General features: G+C 48.5%; 1 protein-coding gene across 4 annotated transcripts in view; it reads left to right on the top strand.

Moving 5' to 3' along the window:
* The window catches only part of COL26A1 (collagen type XXVI alpha 1 chain), a 211,159-nt gene that overhangs the window by 134,657 nt on the left and 61,521 nt on the right, over positions 1-14,981 (top strand). The gene's annotated exons all lie outside the window — the stretch shown is intronic.

The following is a 14,981-nucleotide window of genomic DNA, read 5'->3' as shown; positions in this document are numbered from 1 at the left end:
ATGTGCAGGACCAAAAATCAAGATGGTGCTGCTGCCGATAGAACCGGTTCGGGTGCGTGGCAGGCCAAGTTACTACCTACTCAGCCGAACCGGTCCGAATCGTTAGGAACCCACCTCTGCAGGCAGTACATTTCTTAGAAAAAGGTAAGTTAGATTTATTACAGTCAAAAAGACCACCATGATACTTCTGTCATTCAATCTCTGTCTTCTAAGTCTTTGATGGCCTCATTTTGCCATGGCTGCCTGTCAACTTATCAAAGGGCTTTGACAATGTAGAAGCTGACTCAAGGATGGAATAGCCATTTTAAAAACAAATCCTGTTGTCCCTTTTTATCTGTTTTTAAAAAATTTGTAAAATAATTGGGTTTCCACGTAAACAGAGTTCATGATTAACTTGTCTCACATCCTTAACTGTTGCAAGTACTTAAACAAATAGCAATAGCAGTTAGATTTATATGCCACTTCATAGTGCTTATATACCCTCTCTAAGCAGTTTACAGAGTCAGTATATTGCCTCCAACAATCTAGGTCTTCATTTTACCGACCTCAGAAGGATGGAAGGCTGAGTCAACCCTGAGCTGGTCAGAATCGAACTCCTGGCAGTGAGCAGTGAGTTAACTGCAATGCTGCATTCTAACCACTGCGCCATCATGGCTCCTGTGGATAGATACCCATCCCTGTCTAAGCTTTCAATTTGTTTTTCTTATTTTGTTTGTCCCTCTCATCTCTTCTTTTTTTATTAGGGTTGGGAGTGAGCATTACCCTGCCTTCCCAGCACAAAGATTGAACACTACTAACCCCAACAGAAACCAACAATTCTTTTGTGAAGCTGCGCAGTTGTTAAGTGTAAGGTCCCATGACCTTTCTGACTTACTCCATCAGTTCTCTTGGTTGTGGCTATGGTTGTTAAACATGACTGTGACTTGAGTCTTCCTGGTGTCTTCCTTAATCAACTTTGCTTGTCATAAGCCAGCTGTGAAGGTTACAACTTTTTTATTAGGGTTACAACTAGTGATCAAGTGACCAAATGGATGCTGTGATGGCTGCAAATTTGAGATGCTGTCATACGTCTTGTTGTCAACACCGCTGAAACTTTGAATGGTTGCTGAATGTGTGGACAGTAAGCAAGGACTAAGCTGGAAACTTGGGCTTCCAGGGGCTTGTTTGGCAGATTCTCTGTAAATTTTGCAAAAGACTCCCTTAGAGAATCTTTAAATTATTTATTTTATTTTTAACTGTGATCTACAGGTAGAAAATTGACCAGTCCGGAGACTATATCTGGCTATGAAGTTAGCTGCATTGCCATCTTTTAAACATTTGAGAAGAACTAGGGGGATATAATAGAGGCCTTCCAATGTTTGAGGGGCTGCCACAGAGAAGAGGAGGTTGAACTATTCTCCAAGCACCCGAACGCAGGACAAGAAGTAATGAATGAAAAATTATCAAAGAGAGATCCAACTAGAATTAAGGAGAAATATTCTGACAGTGAAAACAATTAATCAGTGGAATGGCTTATCTTCAGAAGTTGTGGGAGTTCCATCATTGAAGGTTTTGTCCAGAATGGCATAGGACCATGATGGTGAACCTATGGCACTTGTGCTGGAAGTGGCACATAGAGCCATCTCTCCAGGCACATTAGCTGTCACCTATTGCTCTTCTGGGTTCCAGTGTGCCGGCCAGCTGGTCTTCATGAGCATGGGAGTGCCGGAAATGGGAAAAGTGGATCCCCAGTGCTCATGCGCATGCCAGAAAGATGATCTTCTGGTTTCCGGTGCATGCATGTACTCCGGCCAGCTGGTCTTTGTGTGTGCATGTACACCAGAAACCGGAAGATAATCTTCCCAGTGTGCATGCACACCCAGAGACTGTTCTTCCGATTTCCGGCATACGCATGTATGCCCCAGTAGTGGAGTCCAGATCCCGGTGCAACTGGTACAGTGCAATGGGGCTGGGCGTCCACCACATACACCTGCGCAGCATGCGCATGCGTACTTACCACCTGTGACACTCCGTGATGCTCCAGCTGCTTGGCGGAGCATCGTGCAGGCGCTGTACGCTCCGTCTCCGTGCGCAGAAACCCCGAAAACGTCACATACTGGTAAGGAGCATGGGCGGGTGGGTGGACCCTCCTGAGCACCGTACTGGAACAGTACCTGGTACTCCCGGCAGGCATCAGTACGCCCGTACTGGGGCGTACCGGTTGTAACCCACCACTGGCGTGACCCTCCCCCCGTTTTTGGCACTTAGTGCCAAAAAGGTTCTCTAACACTGGCATAGGGTCCCCTGCTCGAGCAGGGGGTTGGACTAGAAGACCCCCAAGATCCCTTCTCTGTATTCTGTATTCTATTCCAAATCTAGATTCTTGGCCTATCCTTGAATATGCTATGCTGCCGCTAAGCAGACGACAGCTGTCTGTGGGCAGGGGGCGTCCTTTTGTAAGATCTGAAAGTTTTGGACTTTCAATCTCTCCCTGGAGAGGCTGTTCTAAAATATCAAAGAGAGATATTGCATTACTTGCAGACTTAACTTTTTTGTTGTAATATATTGGTCAACTTTCAGCTGTTTCGGGGGTCTGAAAGTAGCCTGCCTTTCCCCCCACCCCCCACCCCGTGTTGACAGCATTCCTTTTCTCCAATCTGATCACTCAGTGTGCCAGAAGGTTCAGGCAAGCGGTGTGGAGTTTTTAGCATAGTAAAAAAAAAAAAAAAAAGTAAAATAGAAGAGTATAAAATGAAATGAAATAAGATGTAAGAAGAGAAATAGAAGCAACCTCTCTGAGAGGCGTTTCCTTGTCACCACCTGTCAGGTTCCCAAAACCAAGAAAGGCACACCGAAGCAGTTTCTTTTCTGTTCCTCACCTAGACAGAAATCTCCAAATTAAAGCAACTACTGTATTTTTTGGAGTATAAGACACACCTTTTTCCCCTAAAAAAGAGGCCGAATATTCGGGTGCGTCTTATACACTGAATACAGCACTTTTTTTTGCCTCCTGAAACCCCGGGCCGTGCATAGCCTTTAGGGAGGCTCCTGGGCCTGGGGAGGGCAGAAATGAGTGAAAATGGGTTGTGCTGCTTATAAGCATTGGTACCTTCTTTTAAGAAGCCAGGTTGTGCCACAGTTAGCCAGCTGGGGTTGTTGTTACACCAGTCAAATAGCTGGGATACCAGTGCGGATGGGCGAGTGAGTGTGTGGTGATCAGTCTCTCTCTCTCAACAAGCTGGGAGGGAATTGAGCACTTCCTCTCTCAGGTTTCCAAGCTTGTAAATGTTTATGTCCCTGTGGGAAAGGAGATGAGCTGAGTGTTGCCTTGGGAAAGGATGGGGAGGAGGGCACTTCAGTCAGCTTTTCCAGAGCAGTTTTTTTCTTAGCACAGAGAGCAATTTTAACCCCTTTTCCTCATACAGTACAGATCCTGAAGAAATCAGTTTCTGGTTAATTTTATTTTCTTAGCTCCTCTCAGGCAAGGGATTACTGTTCCTTGACGGGCGGGAAGAAACCCAGTTTAACTATACCTGTGAGATAAACGTTCCCCTCGCACATATGTGCTAGTCGTTCCTGACTCTAGGGGGTGGTGCTCATCTCTGTTTCAAAGCCGAAGAGTCAGTGCTGTCCGAAGATATCTCCGTGCGTCTTCGGTGTTCAGTCATGCCAGCCACATGACAGTACTGTGGGAATTAGTATGGTACGAGGGGATGGTATGAGGGGAAAAACTGTCTTTGTGTCTAGTTGTTTTGACATGCAATGCCCTGTAGCAGCATCTTGTGGGGAGGAATGGAAACAGTTTCTGTCCAGGATGTGAGGGGTCTGTGGCAGAGTTGGGTTCCTACCAGTTTAGACTGGTTTGGCTGAGTAGGTAGTAACTCGGCCGGCCACGCCCCTGAAATGGTTCTATCAGCGGCGCCATAGGCACCGCCATCTTGTTTTTTGCTTCTGTGCAAAAGCATTTTTTACCTACTGCACATTTGCCCATAGCGCACATCCAGTGAGCGCAAAGAGCGTGCATGCCCAAAGCGCATCCCTTAGCGAACCGGCAGTAGAAGAAGCAGGAACCCACCCCTGGTCTGTAGATATTTTCTCAGCCCTCCTTCTGACCTGTGCAATATACAGGTCCTCAATAGAAGGCAGGCTGGTTGCAACTGCTGACTGCAGCCCCAACTATCCATTGTTGGGTTAAATTAGAATAAAAATCATTCATATTTTTATGAAGCAAAGGTAAAGCAGGAAGCAATGCCTGGATAAGTTACAAGGTAACAAGATGGCTGACAGTCAACTGCCAAGACCAATGTTCCCTGTAATTTTTTTTCAGTGTGAGCGGAAAAGTATAGTGTTTGAGCGGCACATTTTCATGCCTGAGCACCTTAATTTTTTTCACAGATGTCACCTAAGACAACAACGAAATCAGTATTATTTGAAACTCAAAGTTATGTTTATTCAAGGTACCCGCTTAATTAAAAGTGTTATATAATATCAGTATCACTTAACAACGGTCCTGCTTAGCAACCAAAATGTTGGCTCAGAAACTCTGGCATTGAAGCGTGCAAGTCTTAAAGCTGTCAAGTTACAAGACCCTCGCACCCCTAACCCCTTAGGAAAAAACCCCCAGGGATCTTCAAACCTGACAGCCTTAAGCCTTGTGGACTTCAACTCCCAGAATACTTTTCCGCTCACACTGAAAAAAAATTAGAGGGAACATTGCTGACGGGGTGAAGCATAGCTTGCATTGTTCCTAGTGCGGATTCTTTTCCCAGCCTTGGCAGCTGAAGTCCTCCGTCCCTCCCTTATTCCTGTTTCCTTTTCCTTCATTATATTCAATTGTTTCAATATTAAGTGTAATTCTTCCTTCCTAACATTTTTCCATTTTTTTCCTTATATTCTTTTCCATTTCAACATTGTCTTTGTTCCTTCCATTCTTCCTTCTTTCAATCCTTCCAATATTTTTTCCTTCATTCCCTTGTCTGTTTCAATATTAAGTACATTTCTTCCTTTCTTCCTATACTTTTTCCCATTTTCTTCCTTATATTCTTTTCCATTTCAACATTGTCTTCCTTTTTTCCTTCCTTCCTATACGTCTTTCCATTTTCTTCCTTATATTATCTTTTCTGTTTCAACAGTCTTTGTTTCTTTCTTCCTTCCTTCCTTCCTTCCTATACTTCTTCTTTCATTCATTATATTTTCTTTTCCATTTCAATATTAAGTGTAATTCTTTGTTCCTCCTTCCTTCTTTCAATCCTTCCAATACTTTTTCCTTCATTCTCTTTTCCTTCAATATTAAGTGCAATTCCTTCCTTCCTTCCTTCCTTCCTAAGTTATTTCCATTTTCTTCCTTATATAATATTTTCTGTTTCAACATAAAGTGCCTTCCTTCCTTCCCTCCCTCCCATCCCTTTCTTTATGTTTTCTTCATGCTTTCTTTTCTTTTTCCTCTGCTCTTTTTAAATCCCCCCCCTTCTTCTCCTCCTCTACATTTAGGTTGGATTAGTTTGTACAACGGTCATCAAACTTCTGAAGTAAAAATAAATAAATCATATTTAAGAAGAAGAAGAAAAAGGAAGACGTTTTTAGTTAAGTCAAACGTTTTAATAAAAGTTTCATCTTTTAAGATTTGTCCAACACATCCAATTGTAACCTTAACAGTAAAGAATATCACCCCAGCTGCTAAAGGTTCAACCAGTCTGAGAACCATTGAAAAGACAACAGTGCAAAATCCAAAAGACACAACTTCCTCACCGCCATTGCTTTGGTACCAAATCTTTGAGGAAGGGGCTCCAGAAAGGAGGAGGAGGAGGAGGAGGAGGAGGAGGAGGAGGAGGAGGAGGAGGAGGAGGAGGAGGAGGAGGAGAAGGGAACCAAAGAGAGGCTTTTACCGGGTCTGCGCCCCACAGCCAGGACCGTCCTTGCACCTCAAGCCGCGTTTCTTCCTGCAAAGCCCTTCGGGCAATCCGAGAGTTCCGTTTGATGCCAGAAGGGCTTTGCAGGAAGAAACGCGGCTTGAGGCGCAAGGACGGTCCTGGCTGTGGGGCGCAGACTCGGCAAAAGCCTCTCTTTGGTTCCCTCCTCCTCCCCCTCGTTCCACAGCCTGCATGACGCTGCCGCCCAGGCTGAGAGCTGCCGCTGAAACAAGTTTGGGGAGGTCCTTTGCAGGCGGCCAGTTCTAGCCGCCTGCAAAGGACTTCCCCACGTTTGCTTTGAAAGAAACCTCTGCGCGGGAGTTAGAAACCTCTGCGCGGGGGTTTCTTGCCATGTGCGCGGCCGCGCGGCCGCGCACCTTAGAGGGAACAGTGGCCAAGACCTCAAGCCGTAGAAAGCAGCCCATCTTGGTTTGATCCCTGCGTAGAGCTTGGAAATTCTCACCCAAGTTACTTTTGGGTATTCAAGAGAAGAGCATGGAACATGGCCTGGAGCTTTTGCATCCCCAATGAATGCAAAAACTTGTGGAAGGAGGCAAGGACCATATGTCGCTTTAAAAACTTTAAAACTTTTAATTATTTTAAAACTTACTTATGTGGCTAAGCCAACTTGTACGCGCTACAAGAGTAGAGTTAACCTTATTCTAGCCAAGGCATTAGCCTATTGCTGGGGTATGTATGTGCTAAATAAAGCACAGGTAATCTTCGGCATATGACCACAAGGGAGACAGCCTGATTTTAGTACCTTGTTTTGCAGCAGTTGTAAAGTCTCTGTGGTGATCATTAAGCAAACTGCAGTTGTTAAGTGAACCAGTGATTAGCTATGGGTGCAGTTTTGACTGAAACATTTTTGCCGAACACTGGAAGTGTGGGTTTTTGGCAAAACGATTGTGAAATGTGATCATGTGACTCTGGGATGCTACAAACAGCTGTAGCCGAAGAGCCAGCACTGTCTGAAGACGTCTCCGTGGTCATGTGGCCGGCATAACTAAATGCCAAAGATGCACAGAACGCTGTTACCTTCCTACCAAAGGTGTTTCCTATTTTTTCTACTTGCATTTTTACGTGCTTTCGAACTGCTAGGTTGGCAAAAGCTGGGACAAGTAACAGGAGCTCACTCAGTTTCGTGGTGCTAAGGATTCAAACTGCTGAACTGCCAACCTTCTGATTGACAAGTTCAGCGTCTTAGCCACTGAGCCACCGTGTAGAGAATTGTAATTACTTGATTTGTCCCGTGACTCATTGTCTGGAAGTGCTAGAAGTTGTGGAAGAGATCGGGGATCTTCTGGTTGAGGTGACTGATTCTATTTCCCTTGGAAGGAGCTTTTACCCAGATGCAGAAAGGAGAGGAAGCCAATGTCAGATTTTAAGGAGGGATCACCAAAATGACAATGATGAATAAAAATCAGACCCTGATTAAAATCAGGTAAATCTGCCAAAGGACCATATATGCTTGTTTTGGCGGTCATCTCCCCTTTTCTATCTGAAGCCAGATGGGTCATTTCTACTCCAGGGAGCCAGCTGATCAAATTCTTTTTCTGAAAATAATTCTTTTTCTCTTTGAGAGAAAGGTTTCGTTCTTCTCTAAGCAAAAACCCAACTACTTTCTTTCCATCTATATGCAGAAGCCCAATGTTATATTTAGCTGTACATAGACAAAGGAATAGAAGAATATTGAAATGTTAAAAAGGGAAGGTTGGAACTGACATTTTGCAGTATGTGTGTGGTGGTTTGTCTCTTTTAAAATCTAAAGAAAGAAATGCACTAATTTAATATTCTGGCAAATTAAAGTTGGTCAGACCCCCCCCCCCCCGCCCCAGTGTATTATGCCACACTGTGGGCAATTTATATTACCATTCACAGTCAACCTGAAAAGAACAGTGCAGCGCCCAATAGTATACAGAAGAAAATTAGGACTCTGCACATTTCAAAAACAATTTGAAAGATGTGTTTCAGATCTCCTAACTATAACACCTTTCTGCTTTTCATTAAAAAAGCTTCTTTCTGCCCCCCTCCCCTCCCTCAAAGATCTTCCAAGGGATCCTGGAAAAAGATGCTGCTGTTTTAGAAGTCAGAGACGCCTAGAGCAACGATGGAGATCCAGTAAGTCCGAGTCAGACCGAGCACTTTTAACATCTAGCATCAGAGCTTACCTCCGGGCAATTAGGACGACTAAAAGAACACACATTGCCTCTCTGATTGCTTCCGCTGAGTCGCGCCCAGCCGCCTTGTTTAGGATAACCCGTTCCCTCCTAAATAGGAGGGATACGAGCGATCCTTTGCAAGGCAGAGCTGAGGATTACGTCCAATTCCTCGCGGATAAAGTTGCTCGGCTTCGGGCGGACTTGGACTCCAATTGCGCAGAACCAGCTGAGGCACCAGGGGAGAATCTGGCAGGACATCACTGGATTGATTTTCAAGCTGTTACCCCTGAGGACGTGGACAAGGCCATGGGAGCTGTAAGTACCTCCACATGTGTACTGGACCCGTGCCCCTCCTGGCTGGTCGCTAACAGCAGGGAGGTGACACGGGGTTGGATCCAGGCGGTTGTTACCGCCTCCCTTCGGGAGGGGTTCTTTCCCCCCGCTCTAAAGGCGGCGGTGGTGAGACCCCTTCTGAAGAAGCCATCTTTGGATCCAGCCATCTTAAACAACTATCATCCAGTCTCCAATCTCCCCTTCGTGGGGAAGGTTGTTGAGAAGGTGGTTGCCTTTCAGCTCCGGTGGTCCTTGGAGGAAACTGATTAGATCCCTTCCAGTCGGGATTTAGGCCTGGCTACAGCACGGAAACCGCTTTGGTCGCATTGATCGATGATCTCTGGAGAGCCAGAGATGGAGGTTATGCCTCCGTCCTAGTGCTCCTTGACCTCTCAGCGGCTTTCGATACCATCGACCATGGTATCCTTCTGCGACGACTGCGGGAGGTGGGGGTGGGAGACACTGTTCTACAGTGGTTCTCCTCTTACCTCTGGGACAGGTCGCAGTCGGTGTTGGTCGGAGGGCAGAGATCGACCCCTAGGCCCCTGACTTATGGGGTACCGCAGGGTTCGGTCCTGTCCCCCCTCCTGTTTAATATTTACATGAAACCGCTGGGTGAGATCATTCGACGGCACAGGATAAAATACCATCAGTATGCGGACGATACGCAGCTGTATCTGTCTGCCCCGTGCCAACTCAATGAAGCGGTTGACGTGATGTGCGAGGGCCTCGAGGCTGTTAGGGACTGGATGGGGGTTAACAAGCTTGTACTCAATCCAGATAAGAGTGGCTGGTGTGCTTCCCTCCTACTAATTGGCCAAGTGTTCCATCTCTCAGGCTGGGGGGGTCAAACAGTACACCCCTCAGACAGAGTCCACAATTTGGGAGTCCTCCTGGACCCACAGCTGACTTTTGAACACCACTTGTCAGCTGTGACCAAGGGGGCATTTGCCCAGGTTCGCCTGGTGCACCAGTTGCGTCCCTACCTGAACCGGGAGGCCCTCACAACAGTCACTCGCACCCTTGTGACCTCTAGACTGGACTACTGCAACATGCTCTACATGGGGCAGCCCTTGAAGAGCATTCGGCGACTTCAGCTTGTCCAGAATGCAGCCGCGCGAGCGATCGTGGGTGCACCTCGGTTCACCCACGTAACACCTATCCTCCGCGAGCTGCACTGGCTGCCTATTGGTCTCCGGATACTTTTCAAGGCGCTAGTCGTCACTTATAAAGCCCTTCATGTATTGGACCTGGGTACTTGAGAGACCGCCTGCTGCCAATTACCTCCACCAGACCGATTAGATCCCACAGACTAGGCCTCCTCCGAATTCCATCCGCCGGCCAGTGTCGACTGGCGACTACCCGGAGGAGAGCCTTCTCTGTGGCTGCTCCGACCCTCTGGAACGAACTCCCCGTGGAGATTTGCACCCTCACCACCCTCCAGGCCTTCCGCAAAGCCCTTAAAACCTGGCTGTTCCGACAGGCCTGGGGCTAAAGAACCGTTGCCCCTATCTCGAATGGTTTAGGTTTAGGTTTTATTGACATTTGTAGGCCGCCCTTTTCCCTGAGGGGACTCAGGGCGGCTCACAGAAAACCAAGGGAGGGGGAATACAACATTAAGACGACAACATATAATAAAATCAACACCATGCATTCAATATTCGGGGGGGGTAACGGTCCTTATCCCCAGGCCTGACGGGCGAGCCAGTTCTTCAAGGCTGTGCGGAAGGCTTGGACGGTGGAGAGGGTACGAATCTCCACGGGGAGCTCGTTCCAAAGGGTCGGGGCGACTGCTGAAAAGGCCCTCCTCCTTGTAGTTGCCAGCCGACACTGGCTGGCCGATGGAATGCGGAGGAGGCCCAGTCTATGCGATCTTATAGGTCGTAGGGAGGTAATCGGCAGAAGGCGGTCTCTCAAGTATCCAGATCCACTGCCATGTAGGGCTTTATGGGTGAGTAAAAGCACCTTGAAGCGCATCCGGAGATCGACAGGTAGCCAGCGCAGCTCGCGGAGGATAGGTGTTATGCGGGTGAATCGGGGTGCACCCGCGATCACTCGCGCGGCCGCGTTCTGTACTAACTGAAGTCGCCGGATGCTCCTCAAGGGCAGCCCCATGTAGAGCACATTGCAGTATTCCAGCCTAGAGAGCACAAGGGCCCGAGTGACTGTTGTGAGTGCCTCCCGGTTCAGGTAGGGTCGCAACTGGCGCACCAGGCGTACCTGGGCGAATGCCCCCCTGGTCACAGCCGCTAAATGGTGGTCGAATGACAGCTGTGAATCCAGGAGGACTCCCAGATTGCGAACCCTCTCTGAGGGGTATAAAATTTGACCCCCCAGCCTGAGTGTTGGAATGTTGGCCAAATCTTTGGGAGGGAAACACAACAGCCACTCGGTCTTTTCTGGGTTGAGCACAAGCTTGTTAATCCTCATCCAGTCCATAACGGCCTCAAGACCCCGGCCCATCACGTCAACCGCTTCATTGATTTGGCACGGGGCGGACAGATACAATTGAGTATCGTCCGCATATTGATGGTATCTAATCCCGTGCCTGCGGATGATCTCTCCCAGCGGTTTCATGTAGATGTTGAATAGCAGGGGGGATAAGACCGAACCCTGCGGCACCCCATAATTTAGGGGCCTTGGGGACGATCTCTGCCCTCCCACTAACACCGACTGCGACCTGTCCGAGAGGTAGGAGGAGAACCACCGTAGCACGGTGCCTCCCACTCCCACCTCCCGCAGTCTTCGCAGAAGGATACCATGGTCGATGGTATCGAAAGCCGCTGAGAGGTCAAGGAGGACCAGGATGGAGGGATGTCCTTCATCTCTGGCTCTCCAAAGATCATCCATCAATGCGACCAAAGCGGTTTCTGTGCTGTAACCGGGTCTGAAGCCAGACTGGAAGGGGTCTAGATAGTTTGCTTCCTCCAAGGACCGTTGGAGCTGAAAGGCCACCACCTTCTCAACAACCTTCCCCAGAAAGGGGAGGTTGGAGACCGGGCGATAGCTGTTAAGAACAGCTGGATCCAAGGATGGTTTCTTCAGGAGGGGTCTCACCACCGCCTCTTTCAATGAGGCGGGGAAGTTCCCCTCCCGAAGGGAGGCGGTTACAACCGCCTGGATCCAGCCTCGTGTCACCTCACTGCAGTTAGCAACCAGCCATGAGGGACACGGATCCAGAACACAGGTGGAGGAACTTACAGCTCTCATGGCCTTGTCCACATCCCCGGGGATAACGTCCTGAAACTCAACCCAGAGCTGTTCTACTTGGTCCCCCTGTGCCTCGGCTGGAACTGCGGGTGTGGAGTCCAAGTCCGACCGAAACCGAGCAATTTTGTCCGCTAAGAATTGGGCATATTCTTCCGCTCTGCCCTGCAGGGGTTCCCCCGTCTCCCTTTTGTTTAATAGGGAGCGGGTTATCCTGAACAGGGCGGCTGGACGGGACTCAGCGGATGCAACCAGGGAGGCTATGTGTGATCTTTTAGCTGTCCTAAGTGCCCTAGTATATTCCCTGGTGCAGGTGGTTACCATTGCTCGGTTCGATTCGGACTTATCGGACCTCCAACGGTGCTCTAGGCATCTCCTCCGGCGCTTCATTTCCCGGAGCTCCTCGGTGAACCAAGGAGGCCTCCGGGATCCGCCGCCTCGGAGGGGCCGCAGTGGCGCAATCCGGTCGAGGGCCTCTGATGCTGCCGAGTGCCACGCAGCAGCCAGAGTCTCCACCGGACTGTGGGAGAAAGTGTCAGGAATAACCCCAAGCTCTGTCTGGAACCTTGATGGCTCCATAAGACGCCTGGGGCGGAACCACCTGGTCGGTTCCTCCTCCCTACAGTGGGGGTTTGGCCTCCGGAAGTCGAGCCTCAGCAGGCAATGGTCTGACCACGACAGGGGTATGATGTCACTCCCCCTCAGACCAAGATCATAAATCCACTGCTCCGAGAGAAATACAAGGTCAAGCATGTGTCCCGCTGTATGGGTTGGGCCTCGAATTACTTGGGTCAAGCCCATGGCTGTCATGGAAGCCATGAACTCCCTCGTCCCATCAGAGTTTTCACCGAGCGATGGCAGATTAAAGTCCCCCAGGACCATCAGCCTAGGGAACTCAATCGCCAGCTCGGCTACCGACTCGAGGAGCGAGGGGAGGGCTGCTGCAACGCTGTTGGGAGGCAGGTACGTTAGCAGCAAACCCACTTGACCCTTGAGGTCCAACTTTAGCAGCAAAGACTCACACCCGACAATCTCCGGAGCAGGGACCCTGCGAGGAACTAACGACTCCCGGATAACAGCGGCCACACCCCCACCCCTTCCCTGGGCTCTCGGCTGATGCAGCACCTGAAATCCCTCTGGGCACAGCTCTACAAGGGGGACTCCTCCCTCTGGGCCCAGCCAGGTTTCAGTAATACATGCCAGGTCTGCCCTCTCGTCTATAATTAAGTCCCGGACGAGAGGAGCTTTATGAACAACAGACCTGGCATTTAGCAACAACAGCCTGAGACCAGGGTCCTGACTACTCACGCCATCTGGTCTTGGAGTGGGACTCCCAGGGCCGGAAGGAGGGATCTCTGTAATGTAGCGAACCCTCCTTCCCCGGTAATGGCCTGCCCTGAAGTCCCCGCCGTATCTGCCCCTCCCTGTTACGACCGCAATACCCCGACCCTCTCCCGTGTCTCTGGTCCCCTCACCCACCCCCACAGCCCCCGCAACTCCCGGCAGGTCCTCCGAATCACACATACTCATACACTCCCCCAAACAATCCCCACGTAATAGTTAAAAAACACAAATTTACAACAATATAATCATAAAAGTGGGACATTCATTCATCTCATACGTACCTCATGCATAGCCCATACAAAGAAGGAGAAGAAAAAGATGAAAGAAAAGGGAGAATAAGAGTTAAAATTAGTTGCGCAATTAATTAAAAGTTTTTAAAGTGCGAGTTCAGTTTGTTGCCATCAACTGTCCATCCACAGCCCAGACCAAAGTTTCCTTTTTGGGATAGGCACCAGTGGTAATGATGGTGATAGTTAGGGCGAAGACAAACAGGAACATAGGGCCCAGGTCTATAAGTGAGGGAAGTCTGATAAGCGAAATCCGGAGCGGCAGGGAACCAATGCTGGTAGAAAAGGCAGCGTTGATGAAGAGGCAGCGTCGAAAAATAGGGCAGCATTGGCAGAGGAAACAATGTTGGAACAGAAGGTTATGTTGCTGGGAAGAATAGTAACAATGCCAGTAGCAGCGTTGGTAAAAGGGGCAGTCTTGGTAAGGGGAGCAATGTTGTTGGAAACAATGGTGTCGCTGTAAAGCTGAGTTCAATATGGAGGGATGGGGGGGGCATCCGGAAGAGGCTCCAGCTACGGCACACCCAGTTAGCCGCCCGCTTCGCCTAGACCGGACCAAGCCCCCGTTCGAATTCCCCAACTCCAGACAACGATGATAGATAGTCAGCCTCGTCAGAGTCACCTTAGTTTCCCCAAAGTCTCCAAGCTGTCCATCAAGCTGTTTGCCAGGCTTCAGAGATTGTAAAGAAGGAGCCGAAAGGCCCCGCCGTTGCTGAAGCCGCCGCAAAACACCCACTATCGTCTCCGCTCCCAGTGCCCCCGTGGGGCTGCTGTACTTGCCGCCGAAGGTGCCCAGCCGCTGCTGAGGCTGCCGGTATGATTGTTGCGTGTTTTAAATTATGTATTGTTTTGTGTTGTTGTTAATTTGTCTGTATCCCCCTTCCCTGGTTTGAGTTGTGAGCCGCCCTGAGTCCCCCTTCGGGGGAAAAGGGCAGCATACAAATGAAATAAACATTCAACAATAGCAGATTTATAGCAATAGCAGATTTTTATATACCGCTTCATAGGGCTTTCAGCCCTCTCTAAGCGGTTTACAGAGAGTCAGCATATTGCCCTCAACAACAATCCGGGTCCTCATTTTACCCACCTTGGAAGGATGGAAGGCTGAGTCAACCCTGAGCCGGTGAGATTTGAACCGCTGAACTTCTGATCTAGCAGTCAGCTGAAGTGGCCTGCAGTACTGCACTCTACCCACTGCGCCACCACGGCTCTCTCTCTGCAACATTCATTCATTCATGTAAATGAGTCGGCTGATTAAAACAGTGACATCTTTTTCTGAGAAAACAGAGGCATTGTGCTTCAATGTATGCAGTGTGCACAGTATTACTTGTTAATCACTTCTAAACTGCATACAGGTAGTGCTCGCTTAATGCCTGTCTTGTTTAGTGACTGATGATGAAAAAGTAACTTCGCAACCAATCATTGCATCTACCACAACCTTCCAAAATTCCACATATAAAATCACAGTCTAAAATAGTTTCAAATACAACTGAATTCTACATCAGATTTATTTTCTAAGTACAAAGTTTATACCAGACACTGAAGCATATTCTCCCAGTTTGGTTAGCTATTCTTCTTCCATGGAGGGAATCAAAGTTGTTTTCCAATAAAAAGCATATAAAATCCATGTAGTCATTAATATATACAATGCCAATTCAGTATATTTTAAAGAAATATATGATTTCATGAAATGTAATAAAAATATCTCAGGATGGAATGGGAGTACATCTTTCTGAATTGTTCCATTCTACGGTGGATTG

This window comes from Thamnophis sirtalis, unplaced genomic scaffold (genome assembly GCF_051295495.1).
Source record: "Thamnophis sirtalis isolate CommonGarterSnake01/CBP01778 unplaced genomic scaffold, rThaSir2_p1.2 scaffold_6, whole genome shotgun sequence".
Taxonomy (NCBI): domain Eukaryota; kingdom Metazoa; phylum Chordata; class Lepidosauria; order Squamata; family Natricidae; genus Thamnophis; species Thamnophis sirtalis.
This window is presented reverse-complemented; position numbering and strand designations above follow the sequence as displayed.